At 35.7% G+C, this 15,097-nt stretch overlaps 1 long non-coding RNA gene across 7 annotated transcripts; it reads right to left on the bottom strand.

Annotated features, from left to right (window-relative positions):
- Positions 1–7,314: 7,314 nt before the first annotated feature.
- Positions 7,315–15,084, bottom strand: LOC113348952. Of its 7 annotated transcripts, none has more exons than XR_003359842.1 (7): positions 14,783–15,084; positions 14,308–14,424; positions 14,178–14,223; positions 10,564–14,093; positions 10,369–10,482; positions 10,018–10,265; positions 7,315–7,723 (listed from the first exon to the last, which is right to left on the bottom strand). It is a non-coding gene; the product is annotated as an uncharacterized LOC113348952 (long non-coding RNA). The 7 variants fall into 7 exon arrangements; XR_003359841.1 differs by having other exon boundaries at positions 10,369–10,770; positions 11,037–14,093; XR_003359844.1 differs by having other exon boundaries at positions 10,369–11,233; positions 12,354–14,093.
- Positions 15,085–15,097: the final 13 nt, after the last annotated feature.

Here is a 15,097-nt window from a genome sequence, read left to right as displayed (position 1 = left end):
ATTTAAAATATATTCTTCCGAGATAATGACAGACAAGTAAGTCTTGAACAATATTTTGATTCGCATCACTTTGTGTAGCTCTGTAACTTTCTTTATCCGATGGAACACCGAAATCATTTAAATCATCCAATGTAAAATCTTGAGAACCAATTAATCAGTACAACGAACAAAAATGCATGCAACTAATCTCAAATCCATGTAGACACGCGTCTAAGGCTATAAAACTAACCAACCATTCGCTAGAGAAACTACGTCTGAATGTAGGTTAAACTCAAAGTGCCAATTCCTATTTGTGTCACTTCTGGTAGCAACTAATGACCCTATGTGTACATACACTGTTAAGTTGCAAGCTTGCAAGTTTCCTAACTGGAGGTCCTTCCTAATCTTACAGAAAAATTCGACAAATGTGTCAGAAAATTAGTACGCTAGCTAATTGGGGTGTATGCGAGTATCTTTGGTCAAACTTGTTTGAAGGAGCTAACAACCACCACAAATGAATTCTATATCTAATTAAGGGGGTAGGTACTAACTTTTCCAAGAAAAGAAGGTAAAAAAGGGAAAAAAAGAGAATTTATTTCATAAATCAACCCCTGGTATAGAAGTGAATTTTTATTCTTTTAAAATTTCAAGATAACCAAGCAAGCACCACTACATGACCATATCTACAGTAACTACTATGCTTTAAATATTGATGGCTCACATCTCATAGACATGAGCAAGCTGGCTAGATATTTAACCTAAGAATTTATTAATTGAAAAAGTGTATAATGTTGAGCTCCAAATCACATAAATTTTCATATACAACGAAAAAGCATATGAACATTTACAAACTTCTTCAACTATCTTTTTACATATTTGACAGTTAAGTAACCCAATTCTGGTATCCACAACCCTTTCGTGGTTTTCGAGACATATTATGGCTTCTTGAACGCAATGTGACAACATCGCCAATGGGATAATGAAATTACTAATGCGGATGCATGTTAGGTAGTGTAATGCTTACCTCTTCACTAAAACGCAAGGTTTGAAAGTAGTTATGCGCTTTCATATAATCTCCACCTTTTTGAAATCCAAAGACTTCTGGAACCAAGTGCAAGGGTGAACTCCAGTCAAAAATGTCCACAATAGGATTCAACCACACTCATTAAAAGACGACCACTTGCATGGAAAAAAATCGAGGAAAAGGGAACTCCTAACTTATTGCAGAGCAACAAATAGATAGCTGATCAAAGCAATCTCTTTCCTTTATAGTACGTGTTATGTCTATGATAACTTCCTCATTTCTATACCTGAATATCTGAGTAACCTCCTCATTGTCGTACGTTCTGATAGGAGCCTTATTCCAGTTGAGCATCACTTGGAGATTTCAGTAGCTTGGATAGACCTGCATTAAGATAACCTACAAATAAGAAAACGAAATTTCAGTAGAATTTTCTGACTTGTATTTTACCTTGCTGACTTACCACAATATGCAAAATAGGGAACTGGGTTCTAGAGGTATTCACCCAAGAATAGAAATAGGGAACTCAGTTCCATAATTTGCGGAGATTTTATCATTTCTCATTTTTCTTCCCGCTCCGCATCTCAAAGATCCGATTCCAAACAGTATAGAAAGTAGACTCCCATCACTTAAGTCGTTTAAAACTTGAGTGCTAAAAGTACACAGGTTAGTGAATCAAATGCAAAATCATGTAATGAGAGAATTAGGTATATGAAAGTAGCTAATATCAGAGAATTTGTGATCTCTTGTGATTAGTGACCCATTCACAAAGCTAAAAGAAGGTTTCCCTCATCTATAAAAGATGCAATGTACTTGTTAATACTGGTGATGGCATGAATGCGTAGTGCGTTATTCATCTGGTGAAACACAATTCAATCATCAATGTCAATTCTATGTGCAAATTTGGTAATTTTTTACTACTTGTAAGTTAGGATAAAGGATGCAATACAAAAATGATTACTATAGAGGATTGAATCTGGTGTGAATTGAACACACAACCTTCTAACTTGATGTCAGACACACTACCATTGTGCCACAGATTCATATTCATTGTTGCACCATTTTGAACCATGAAACTTTGTTCTAATAGAAATTAAACATGCCAAAATAAAAAAATTTAAAGGCAATCTAGCAAACAAAACGAAATCTTTGACACATGGATTACAATGAACAAACGAAGAATAAATTTGTACCAAAATTTCCAGGTTATGCTGTTATAATCCTAAAATTTATAAGTTCGATTTTTAGAGTGAAGTAACATACAAAACCAATGAATCACAAATAATTAGTATTACACCATTAAACAGAATAATCAAAACATGTTAACCTTAAGTCTTCCACTAAAGAGCCTAGGATTGAGATTCATACCGTTATTAACTGGGAACCAATTTGCATCTATTTATAGCAATGCAGATTACATAAATCAAAGAGAGAAGAGATTACCTCAAAAAATGAATCAAATCCGATGAGACACCCATTGTCCAAATTAGCCTCTTCACCTACAAAACCAACACAAAAATTAATCAATAACAAATACATTGAAAGTTGAAAACAATCAAATATGATATCGTAAACAAATATCCGTGCATAGTTGCATGCAGATGTATACAAACTCGGTACTGCAAGACTGCTTCAGTAATGAAACACTGAGATATTTCACATTGCGCTTTATACCACTTTTATTTTGTTTTCCTGCTGCTGCCCAAAGGAATTGTGGCAAAGAATATAACTCAAAACCGAGGTATATATACTTACCCCTAACAGATGCTCATGATCTTGACTGATTTTCCCTGTTTACATTAACCTGTCAGCAAACCTAGCATCACCTCAGGCCAGACTGTCACCATCCAGAGGGAGTAAATTCTGAAAACGCAACATGATACTGATTATTATACTTAAACAACAAAAATCCTGCTAAACAAAACCAATGAATTATATGAACCACCTGGTATAAACCTATGAAAAATCAGGATTAGTAAAACCCACCCTTCACCACTTCGCGTAGGGATTCCTTTTGATCCTTGTTCAACCACTGGTCCTTGATTAACGCAGTGGTTCTATCACCCAAAGAGGAACATCCATTTAGCATTGACTCATTGACCAATTTAATATAACTACACAAACATAAATGGATGGTTGCCTTTCTATAGGTAGATGAGGGTGTTCAATTAGTATTATGATAATCGGTAGAAAATTTCAACCAAATGAGCTTAGACGATGTAGTCTACACCTCACATCTGCAAAAACGAATTACCAAAATCAATAAGAAGACCAAGACATAATCCAAGGAATAACAACTCATAGAATAATATTCATAATTCCCACAACTGTTTATTCAACAATGGCCAAAAGCCCTTTGATGCAACAAAATGTTTCCATCAACTGCCATAAAATCCATTGCTCATCTTGTTAGTGACATTGTATATTCCGTTCAACGTTATAAAGGATCGTTCTACTAAATAATAACATCATCGCCCGAATAAGATATGTCAGCAAATATATCAACGGTTTCCTGAGTACGTAAATCTAAATAGAAGGAAAGGTATTTTCTTTGACAGGAAAGAGGGTATTTTGTAATTGGACAGCGCTAACCATATGAAAACTCTACACCTCAACCAAATCCACAATCTTGCGTAAGTCTGAGTGGGGCACAAAAAGAGAGACTTAACTATGTGATTAGGTAAATACATGAGCAATAAATCTTATGCTTACTTTTGAGGAATGCTGGAGATATGTTACATTGTTATCAGAAACTTTAGCCAGTAATTTTTCCCAGGCAGTTTTTCCTCCAAATAATTACCACAACAATCTCTTAGTACTAAACTAAGATTAATTTTTAAAGACATTAAAAACTAAGATCGTAGAATACCTTCACTATGGAGGAATGATCATTTAAGCTGTGCATACTTGTGACTTGACAAACTGAATCAACAAAAAATAAAACATTGTGAGGAATGTCTATTCCTATTTTTGTTGGATTACTAATGAAACCCAGTTCAGAGATGGATTTTTCTAACCTAACTCAGAGCATGCAAAAATGGAGTTTTTTTACTCAGAAGTGACTTTTTTAGTCCCAGTCCAGTCATCGCGGAACCTATAGTTGTCATTATATAGTTTAATTAACAATAAGAATCAAAATAAGGGAGAACTGGGAAAAAAAATCCTAGAAAGCTACATCTGGTAATGATTATATGCAATTCTGGAAATTTTGAAATTGAGCAATTATATTAACGATTCGTTATCGTGCACACAATCATATACATGCACATCAACCTATAAGTTAATATAATTGAAGACGAAAGCCTACACAGATTCATTATTCATGATGAAAGAGTGATATGCTTGCACCGACATTGTATATTGATGGGCACTAATCATCCATTTTCTCCCTCTTGAAACTTACAAGTATTAGCGTGAATGGGAACTTGGACCTCCAGTACCCGGTAATGCTCGTCAATTGACCCTGTCATCTTGGAGTGTTTCCCCGTGGACAAATGCAAGAACGTCTCTAGGAAACTAATCAGGCAATGCAATCACCATCCCTTTCTAGAGCAGGGTCAATTGCATCAAAGCCCCTTGTCTTTCCTCATACAATAGACCATCATCAAAGGTTAAATCAAGTTCAGTTGTTGCATGTGTACATCAAATGAGTATACCTTTAACTTCTAGAGTCCTATTTCCTATAAATAATAGTTTTCATCATTCATCCATTTCCAAGCTGACACAATGTAGAATTTTCACCTGAAGCAATGTTCTTATCTCATTTGTGAGGGCATTAGTTTACATTCTAGGTTTATAATCTACAATGTCATCTGCTGAGAATCTAACACCAACTGTTGGAACAATCTGCACAGAGCAAGTTTAAAAAAGGGAAACTTATCTATATACCCCTGTTATGAGACCCACAACAAATATACCCTTTTGAACTTTACAAATACCCCTAAGCATAATGCATTACTAAAATACCCTTTTTTGTGTAATATATATACAAAACCATTACCACTAATCACTATTCAACAAAAAAAGCAAAAAACAACAACATAAGAAAACCTCTACTGTCCACCACCGCCAACAACCACCACCACCGACCACCATAACCACCACCACCACCACCGCCACCGCCAACCAACACCACTGCCAACCGCCGCCACCACCGACAACCACCACCACCGCCGCGAACCACCACCAACCCACCGCCACCAATGTCCACCACCGCCAACCGCTACCACTGTCCACCACTACCGCCGCCAACTAGCACCACTGCCCACCACCTCCGTCGCCCACCACCACCAACGACCACAACCACCACCACCGCCAACCACCACCATTTTCCACCACCAACCACCACCACCGCCAACCAGCAACACCATTTTCCTCCACCACCACCGAAAACCAGCACCACTGTACACCACCGAAAACCACTACCACTACCCACCACCGCCACCAACCACCACCACTTTCATCCACCGCCACCAATCACCACCAGCAACCACCAACTCCACCACCATCATCTAGAGGCAACTTGCGGAAAGTTGTCTCCAAATCTGGAGGCAACTTGCTGAAGTTGTCTTCAATAATGGAGGTAACTAGTTCAAGTTGTCTCCATATATGGAAGCAACTAGGACAAGTTGTCTCCAACTTATGAAAAGTATACACAAAAAATGAACCCGGCGTGAGTCGTACACGCATCATCTGACATGGAGTCAGTCGTGCTACCGTTGCACCACAAGTTTGTTAATGCAAAATGACATACAAAATCACATCCAAATAGATATACTACAACTACTGATGTATAAAACTACACAGATGTTCATGGTCTGTAACATATACATACCTAGTAGTTTTCGCGCAATTACCCCCACCACAACTCAAACCACCACCAGACAACACCATATCCTCCATCTCTGCTACTGCAACTCATGTTGAGTTCCTGCTGAACTTCCTAAGCATTCATTATCCTCTTGACTTTAAAGCATGAGCATCAGCAGCACAACCATCATCAACAACTCAACACAACAACTACTTTAAGATATATGTATAAGATAATTTCAGATGAATGAATGGACCCAAAAACATAACCAAATTGCCTCCAAACTGGAATCAACTAGCTCAAGTTGCCTCCAATCTGGAACCTAGTTAGCAATTCGGCGTATTATTCGCAAATGATACGCCCGAGCTACATACCTCCGAACCAGGTAGCGTGTTTTGTGGCCTTGGCGAATAATTCGTGAATTTTACGAATTTCCGAATCATTCGTCCGTTTGATTCGGCAGCTGTTGTTACGGACTTTCTAACTTTTTCCCAAAGCCCACCCGATCCAATACTATTCAAAGCCCATATCTACTCTATAACCCACTGATTTCAAGATATTAACTTTTTTTCAAAAATGTTAAGGATGGGATTCGAACTTCGTTCTCTTGCTTCCAATACTACACCTCAAGCCACTGCACTGGGTGTGTTGGTGTCAATTCTAAATATATTACTATATACTCTTTAAATCCCAAATCATACTCCCCACACCAGAAATATATTTATTTATTAATTAATACACACCGAATTTTCAATACCGAACACAAATTAGTAAAACGAATTATACACGTACGTATGGCGTTCCGAATTACTCCCGACTCGCGAACCGTTGACCGGATTTTAGACCGAATTTAATTTTTATAAATCCGAATAAGACTCGTACGATTGCCGTTCCGTACGTATGCCGAACTCCGAATTGCTAACTAGGATCTGGAATCAACTAGCTCAAGTTGCCTTCAGAAGTGAAAGCAACTTTCTCAAGTTGTCTCCAAAAAAAGGGAGCAACTAGCTCAAGTTGTCTCCAATAGCGGAAGCAACTTGGTCAAGTTGTTGATGTCATAAAAAAATTCTACTTTTATACCGTTCTTTGAAGAATATGAACCTCAGAAAATAACAACATTACTAACTACTGCACCACTGGATCAGTTCAACTTCGTATTATATAATGAAAATAAAATTAAAGAATCGAAGCACCATGAGTACGATTATGACGCAAAAGATATATTATCAATAAAACGAAATAAGACACGTTATGAACAAATAAATGAAACAAATTTAACGAATCTATATGCACCAAATGAAAAATAAACATTCCAAATTTCTAGTTAACAACAGTTAAAAATCAGCAAAAGGCACGAGTTAATAAGAATCAATATCGCATGTTAGTTCCCAAGCTAAATAAAGAATTTAAAGTACTCGTCAGAAACTAAGACATCAACAATAAACAAACCATCGCCGTCTATGCCGTTGTCGGAACAATTAGAAACTTAATAATGCACAAGTAGAAACCCAAAAAATGATGGCATATATAAAGGATGAAACCTACCAGTACATTAAACGTTTATGAATTCCAAGTTTAATAGTAGTTCATAAAGTACGAAATGTTGATGCACCAACGACAAAAGAAGATCCCTATGTAGTTGATTGCTAACATATTGGAATATCCTTATATAAGAACAGGGCACCAAATGGCATACAAACTCAATGCTTCAATATGACTAGAAAATGAACTCACCAAATTCAAGTAGAATTCCTCAACTGCTGTTACTTTTTCTGTAAAAGCATTGACTGAAGATGAGTTCTTCTAACTGAATGGTCCCCCATTGAAGTGATCTCTCTGTGTAAATGCAAACAAATGGACACCTAATCTTGCTGAATTAGGCGAGCAAAAGACAGATCTTTGACCTCCATAATCTGAACAACAAGGAAAAGATATCTTCTCAAAACTGGTTCCAAATAAACAAGTAAGACAGTCAGTAAGTGCCACTTTAAAAAAAGCAACAACAAGGACCCATGTTTCTCTAATTTACTTTCCGTGTTTCACCAATTCAATACACTAAGCTCAAATTCAAACTAAAGCAGCTCAATGCAATCTACAAAAAAACAAATTACAAACTATCCACATATACCTTTTGTTCTAACAGATTTCCTTTAAACAATATAAAAAGACCCCGGGCTAGTATGGGCAACTATCATTTCTATGCTAATACATCCTAAAATCTATTCAAATTCCTAAATGCAAAATAAACCCACATTCCAGCCAGCCGGTTACTACTAAACTGAAACTTCATTTTGAATCCTCGTAAAAGAAATCAACAAGAGTTGACATGATAAATTCTGTTATAACCATCACCACCACTATCAAATGTAACATATCAATTAGCATAATTATTACTCCCTCTGTTACTTTTTAATAGGCCAGTTTTTTTTTTTTTGAGAAAATTAAGGAAATTAAGAAAACTAATTATTGAAAGTGGTCCTTTAGACACTTGTCAATAAAAGAAGTGAAGTGAAATGGTCCCCATCACACTTGTCAGCCAAAGAAATAAGTGAAATGGTCCACATAACACTTGTCATCAAAAGAAGTTAAATGAAAAGTGGTCACAGAAAATTAAAGTAACATTTGACTTTCCCAATTAGGAAACTGGCCTATTTTTTTTGAAATATTTATTTATAGAAGCTGTCCTATTAAAAAGTAACGGAGGGAGTACCTAATAAAATCCATGACAACCAAAATCGTTATCAAAACCCAACCAAATTAAACAAAATTGAAAAAAAAAAATCAACTAAAATCGTTATTATAACAACAAAGTATAACATCCACCAAACACCATTGCTGCAACTTCCACCACCACCGGTGCAACAACACCAACTCCACCATCTACCACCAATCCACGACTAAAACACCAACACAACATTGTTACTGACCGTATGAATTCAAGCATAAATTTTTTTGAAACCTAAAATTAGTTTTCAGAAATTTCAAAAGTTAAATCTTACCAGTTTCGGAATCAACAAAGGTCGAGCTCAAATCGTTGAATCTTGAACTCAAAATCCACAGGAAATCTAAATCTCAACTCGAAATTATCAAGTCGTAAACAAAAAATCAGATCCATATATGAATCTGGTTTCAAAAATTAGTTGAAATCTAACATATAAATTAGTTGAAATCTAACATATAAATCGATATGGATCTATTGATAGTAGTGGCAGAGGTAACAGAGGCTGGTTGTGGTGGAGGCGATCGAGATGGTGGTGGGAGCGATAGAGACGGTGGAGCGATTTTTGTCGAGTTTTGATAGAAACGAAGAAGAAGAAGTTCGATAGATGCAAAGAATATATTACACAGAGGCTAAAAGGGGAATTATAAAAATTATGATTCCAGATAACATTTCAATTATGCCATTAGGGGTATTTGTAAAATCTGTAAAGGATAATTGTGAAGGACCCATGGATAGTAGGGGTTGTTATTCAATTTCCACTTTAAAGAAAATGAGTTTAACCTGTGATTTGGAATTAGGAGGTTCAGTCTTGCAATGAGTATGAGTATTTATGTTAATGAATAAACAGTGCAACCTCCTAATGCATATGTCTACGTTTTAGCTTAAAATCAATACAATTTTTGTGAATACAATACCAACTAAAGGAAGAATCTGCAGAGGGGCCTGAATCAAGCTTATTTGCACTATTTGCACTCAAACCTACCAATCACATGAAACTCATTTGAAAAAGATAAACCAGACACTCAAATTAAGCCTAACCCACAAACCCAAATCTAATTAAAATACCAAATTATACGTAAATCTAATTCGGTTTGATCTCTTATTACACAATAGTGATCATCATCCTAAAATTTGAAGAGATTCTTATAAGAACCGTTAGTAAAGACCCAAAATAGATGTTTTTCCGTGTTAGAAACAATAAGAATTTGAAGAGACAATCGGAAAGGAATAATGAGCTCAATCTATGAGGGTCACTAATATCTATATAATCTACCATGAACTAATATTTTCAAGCCATACCAAAATATTAAGAACTTTCTTTTACGTATTCAGGAAATCCAATGAATGCAGCAGCAGGTGAATCGTTGTTGCTAACTGTTGAGCATGCAAAGTTATAAATGCAAGCATCCAGCTTCGCTACTTTATTACTTCTATAAATAAAGGGAATTATATAAAGCTTACAATCACCATTGAATTACTCCATACCTGGAGATGAGCTACACCTCTGTGCAAGGTTTAGAAAATTCTGAAGCACCCATATTAACGCTAGAGCAGCAGCAGCACACCACAAAGCTATCTAGGGACCCACGAATAAAATTTATTTGACGGAGATTCAACCATGATCACGATCACAATAAAATGGTTACAAACAATGATACGTTTTTTCTGGTATTTTGAAACCACTCCACCTAGTTGTTGTATGGGGTTGTCAATATTCATGGACAACACATTACCTACACGAACATAGCCATGCCTTAATAGAAAACTCTCAGAAAAATGGATCAAAAAGAATAGATAGGAAGGAGCAGAGTTTCCGCATATCATGACCATTAATACCTTCTGCTTTCCTGTCTCTATACCATTTAGAGATTTGGCCAACAAATCCAGATTTAGCTCATTCAAACTCTACATCTGGCTCTTGCCAATTCAGTTTCACACCAGGCTAAGTCCCTGAAAAATAGAAGTCGACAGATTTAGCATGATATGCCTGTCAGTTTCAATTTGTTCTGGCACCATACACTCCCAGCTTACCACCAAAGACTCAAAATCCTGCTTCACATGAAAAAACTCTAGCTCATCTTCCGCAGCTCATTGTCTTTTTCTATATGTTTCTTCTATCATATGCAAGTCCTTGATATGATATTGTAGACAGAAACATAATACATGAGAATAAGAATAGTTAAGCAGCGGTATCAATCCTTGGTTATTGCTCTGAGTATCTTCTCCTGACATGATTGCCTGTTACAGCGTCCATTTCTCTGATATAAGCAAAACCTTAATAGCAACTTTTACTTTAAAACTACAAACCATCTCAGATTCGTATTCTGAACACATCAATCTCTTAGACAAAATTCATACTCAAATAGCTGCCATATCTCAAAATTCACCACTCTACAGCTATTTCATACATGAGAAAGGAAGCAGAACCGTCACTAATTGGATCAAAGAAAAATACCAAATAGAATGCTGAATTAACAAAGAAGAACAATAAGAGTGATTTTTACCTAATATCACAATGGATAATCAAAGTCGTGAGATTTAATATCAATGTTACAAATAAAAACCGTAGAGTGACGGCTTTCAACCTTTACAGCCTCAAGAAGGTCTCTTCTCTTCTTGCTACTTCATTAATTATGTTTTATCCATGTAAGACCCTGCAATTAGTGGTGGTGCTGTTGGATTGCTTGCCTTTAATATGCAACTTGCATAAAATACAACAAATTGGATAATCAGAACAAAATTAGTGATCATAACTAATATAGTAGAAAGAGATGAAATAAACCAATTTGTGACTAATAATAAATTAGTTAGTCAGGTCATAGTTTCCGAGCCATTATGGATGGCCCAAATAATTAAGAATGAAACTGCTACCAAATTTCGGAAGAAACTGAGTGTGCAAAATAAAATTGAAGCATGGATCATATGCTTCCAAAATGTTCTTTACATATTTGGTTCTTTAGCATATATGTAGCCAGATCGCTAGCATAAACAATTAATGACAGCAAGTCTAATAACCGAACCCCTAAATAACCACATATCCACCTGCAAGCACCGCCCACTTCTTTACCACAACTTTTGGATTAAGCTAAAAGATTTAGTTTAAGAACTAAATCTTTTACACTGGTTCATTAGCTAAAGACTAATTAATGCTCCATTAAGCAACTGTTATGGTTCAATTCCATTAAGCAACAAAAGTTAGCAAAACCAACTTGGAAAAACACATCTAAGAAGTTTAACAGCCTTAAGAGCCAACTTGACCAAAAAGATCTTGCGTACGAAGTACTTAAGAGCCAACTTCATTTATGGCAATTACTTCATCGAAATAGAGTATCCTACGCCACCATATATTGCACAATATATATATTTATTTATAAGTGATATTCACTGTAAACGTTTTGAGGGATGAGTTTATATGCGCCGAGCAAATAGAGTAGTCAGCACATCTTCAAACATTTTGAGGGATGAGTTTTTATTAGAAATAATATTTACTGTAAACGTGATTTCCACCTCGGAGTCTTCATTATTCTTACTCATCCATGCTCAGCTGATGCTTCCCAGAGTTAATTCAACTTCCTATTAGGAATAATATTAACTTTATAAGCATCAGCCGAGCACACAAATCTGTGCCAACAGATTATTCAAGAGTGTTTATACTGACTTAAATTATAGAGAAAAACTTCAATTTGATCAATAAGAAACGTTGTTATCGAAGTAATAAGGATAATTAGTGTGAAGGCGCATTCTTAGAGAACTCAAAACTGCTATACAGTAGAAGAAGCATATAAACAAAAGATTCAAGTGCTCAGTTTAGGGCAACTTACACATCTTTGATCCACCAAAATTTTGGAATGCAACTTATACAACTGTGCTACTTGCCAAACTTTATTATTTTGATTGCTGGACATTACTATTGCTGCTACTGATGCACCCCCTGGACCCTCTCTTCTATAACAGCTTCTCAGTTCTTCACGCCAAGCTTCCACATCTTTAATCAATTTGGTCATCTTTAAACATACTCTGAAATTGAAAGAATGGAAATCTGCACAAATATTACATGAGACTAAATATGATACTACAAATTTATTGAATATTTGATGATGTGCAGAAACCAAGGAAAAAATCCTATAACCATTTAAACAAAGCATATATGAGCAAAAGAGAAGTCAAAAACATTTCAGGAAGATAAAATAAACATTGGCCTGATCTTGGAGTGGAAGACAATAAGACATATCACTGTAGTAATTCAATGTGGGGTGTATCGTGCATGGTGCTCTAATAATAGTGGTGCAAAACATGAGTTTGGCCTCTGCTTGCGTCTCTACAATCTTTATTATATGCTTTGCCACGTCTAATCTTCACATCTCTAATCTTCACAGAGAATTGCCACTGTTAGGGTAGGAGGGAACCATCTTTCGCTCTGTCTTCCCCATCAAAAAAAGAAGAAAAAAAATAGAGGTGGAAAGAGAAAACGGATTTTATCTAACACAAATCTGCATCCAACGACCAAAAACATATGAAAATATCTGTGCGGCCCTGGTCTTTTTAAAGCATCACCCACCCTACTTGCCTGTAATTATAGTCTAATTCGGCACTGTATTGATCAGCTGGCAATGAACTTGGAGATACATGTATCTTCCTGTAATCATAGCCTAATTCTGCACAATTTCCGCTGACTTGCCGCACTGTACACATATGGACAGCTTTAATCCTAAGACATATATTGTCACTAAGATCACCTTCACCACAAAACACTTTGTGTATAGAAAATAGTTAAATGAAGCGATGGAGGAAAAACCCACCAAAAATACAGAGTACAATTGATGAATTCTTATAAGCTGCCACAGCAAGAGAAGTAAATCATCATTCAGATACCATACAGCATTCCCAATTTCTCCTTCTCTGATTGTTCTATTTCTCTTAGATATGTTTCCCTTTCGGTGAATTCATATTTGTAATAAAGTTCAAGGGAATACACAGCACATAATTAGTGATCTCCTACTATGGCATTCCTATTTCCAATTACATACAACAACATATGTGAACTAAAAATCGCAGTGGCTCCAAGACATTAAAGATATTAAACAGTATACCATTCATTCATATCTATATACACATGCTAACAAAACAGTTAAATCTTAGTAAATAAAAAGGATTTTCCTGTTTCGTATGGATTTCACGTAAAGCGAAGAAAAAAAATTCTATTACCAGTCAATTGCAATTCTTAAGAATAAGAATGAGGATTGGTGTACCTTGGTAGCAATGTCTGATAAGTAAGCACCAAGGAGTAACGAAGATAAAAAGAAAAAGTCGTCAATCTGCCTACGCCAAACAAAAAGTGGATAATTTTTTTTACAGATTTAAAACTTGTAGGGTTTCCACATGTTCACATGCTTTCCTATGCATCACGAATCTTTGCCTCCTAAATTTACTGGAAACATCGACCACTGCTGAGTTATTCAACATCAATTGAAAATCAATATGAAGAGACAAAACTAAATACGGGGCATCAGTAACTCAACACAAACAGGTTCAGAAAAATCAAAGTTTTCGTCTTAAATTTCCTGCAACCATCAAGCAACATCAATCAAAAAGAGGAAAAATAAACAAATACAGATTCAAAAATTCTAGGGTTTCAACATGTTTACCTTCTAATTCCTTTCGCCTGCACCGTATTTTTGATTAAAAAAATTCCTGCAAAAATCAAGCAACATCAATAAAAAAGAGGAAAAATAAACAAATACAGATTCAAAAATTCTAGGGTTTCAACATGTTTACCTTCTAATTCCTTTTCTCTGCACCTTATTTTTGATTAAACCTTGCTCCTGAATCTCAGGCAAACAACAAGCACACAAACCGCAGGAACCAAAATAGATTTTCAAACATCTAGAGTTTCTGCGAGAGAGAGGAGAAGAATAGTAGCAGCAGAAAAAGAGAAACGTCAGTAAAGTGAGAAACTGGAAGATATGCTTGATAAGATGAACCCCTGGAAATTGATAAATCCAGAAAACCCAAACTCTGCCCAAACCTAAAAACCTAAATTGCAACAATCTTACATATCTTATATGCTGGCTTGTAACACAACAATAAGGGAATTTTTTGTGAAACAGATTGCAATCTGGTAATGCATACTAATTGAACGTAATTGAAACAATAACTCTGCCCAAACCTAATATCATAAATTGCAGAAATCCCACTATCTGGTTATAAGATATACAAAGGAATGACTCAATAATGGATTTCGAGATCATACCTTTTCAATTTGAGGATTTTAACCTAGAAAATTCAGAATCCCAATTACCAATTTCTCAAATTATATCACCAAACTAATTTAGAGATCAAGATAGTCGATGGCTTCATGCAATCCAACTTGATTTGATATTAGCGATAACTGCTCCTCCAATAGTATTGATGGTTATAACAACTTCTTTCAAGCAAAGAACCATGAACCCCTCTCTGATTCAACATCAACTCATGCGGTGAATAAGATGAAAAGAGAAAGACTGAATTCAACTTCTTTCTTCCGCGTTTAGTGTTTGTAGAGAACTGTGAGCAAAGTACGAATTTA

The sequence above is a fragment of the Papaver somniferum genome, chromosome 2, assembly GCF_003573695.1.
Source record: "Papaver somniferum cultivar HN1 chromosome 2, ASM357369v1, whole genome shotgun sequence".
Lineage (NCBI taxonomy): Eukaryota > Viridiplantae > Streptophyta > Magnoliopsida > Ranunculales > Papaveraceae > Papaver > Papaver somniferum.
This window is presented reverse-complemented; position numbering and strand designations above follow the sequence as displayed.